Below are 705 nucleotides of genomic sequence, written 5' to 3'. Positions count from 1 at the left end.
CAGTGGGGCCTATTTCAAAGGGTTAACTACATGAACTCAGCTAGTCTTCTCTATTAAGAAATTTATCAGTTATCTCTCTCTCTCCTTCCATATCTCCCTCTCTCCCTCTCTTTCTTTCCCTCTCTCTCTCTTTTACTCCTTTCTTACTTTAGCATCATTAATTTTTTCTTCTTTGTCCTCCCCACCTCTTTCTTCTCTCTCTCCCTTTCTCTCCTTTTTCTGCTTCCCTCTTGCTTTCTCTCTTTCTTCTTTTTTCTCTCTCTCTTCTTTTCTCTCTCTCTCTTTTCTTCCGAAATCATTAATTACCGAAAATATTAATCAATCAAACATGTCCCTTCCCCTCTTTATCCTTTCTCTATGTCTCCCTTTCTTCCCCCCTCTTATCAAACCCTTTATTCTTTTTCTTAGATCTCTTTCTCTCTCCTTAGATTTTTTTTCCTTGGATATTTCTTCCTTTAATATTCCTTAGATGTCGTATCCTAATACCTATGTAGCCTTTTTTACTTTTTATTAATCTGTCTCTCCGTCAGCTCCCATGGCGTAGTGGTCAGCGCGCTCGCCTTGCACGCGGGAGACCCGGGTTCGATTCCCGGCGGGGTCAAGAAATTTGTATCATGCAAATGATTTATTCCGTGACTGGCCGTTACGGGGCCCACTCAGCCTCGTGAGGAAAATGAGTAGCTATGTAATATAAATGCGCATAGC

General features: G+C 41.3%; 1 non-coding gene across 1 annotated transcript; it reads left to right on the top strand.

Annotated features, from left to right (window-relative positions):
- The first annotated feature begins 529 nt into the window (after nt 1-529).
- Trnaa-ugc lies at nt 530-601 on the top strand. Its single transcript has one exon. It is a non-coding gene; the product is annotated as a tRNA-Ala (tRNA).
- Nucleotides 602-705: the final 104 nt, after the last annotated feature.

This window comes from Diaphorina citri, unplaced genomic scaffold, assembly GCF_000475195.1.
Source record: "Diaphorina citri unplaced genomic scaffold, Diaci psyllid genome assembly version 1.1 scaffold28621, whole genome shotgun sequence".
Classification (NCBI taxonomy): Eukaryota; Metazoa; Arthropoda; class Insecta; order Hemiptera; family Psyllidae; genus Diaphorina; species Diaphorina citri.
This window is presented reverse-complemented; position numbering and strand designations above follow the sequence as displayed.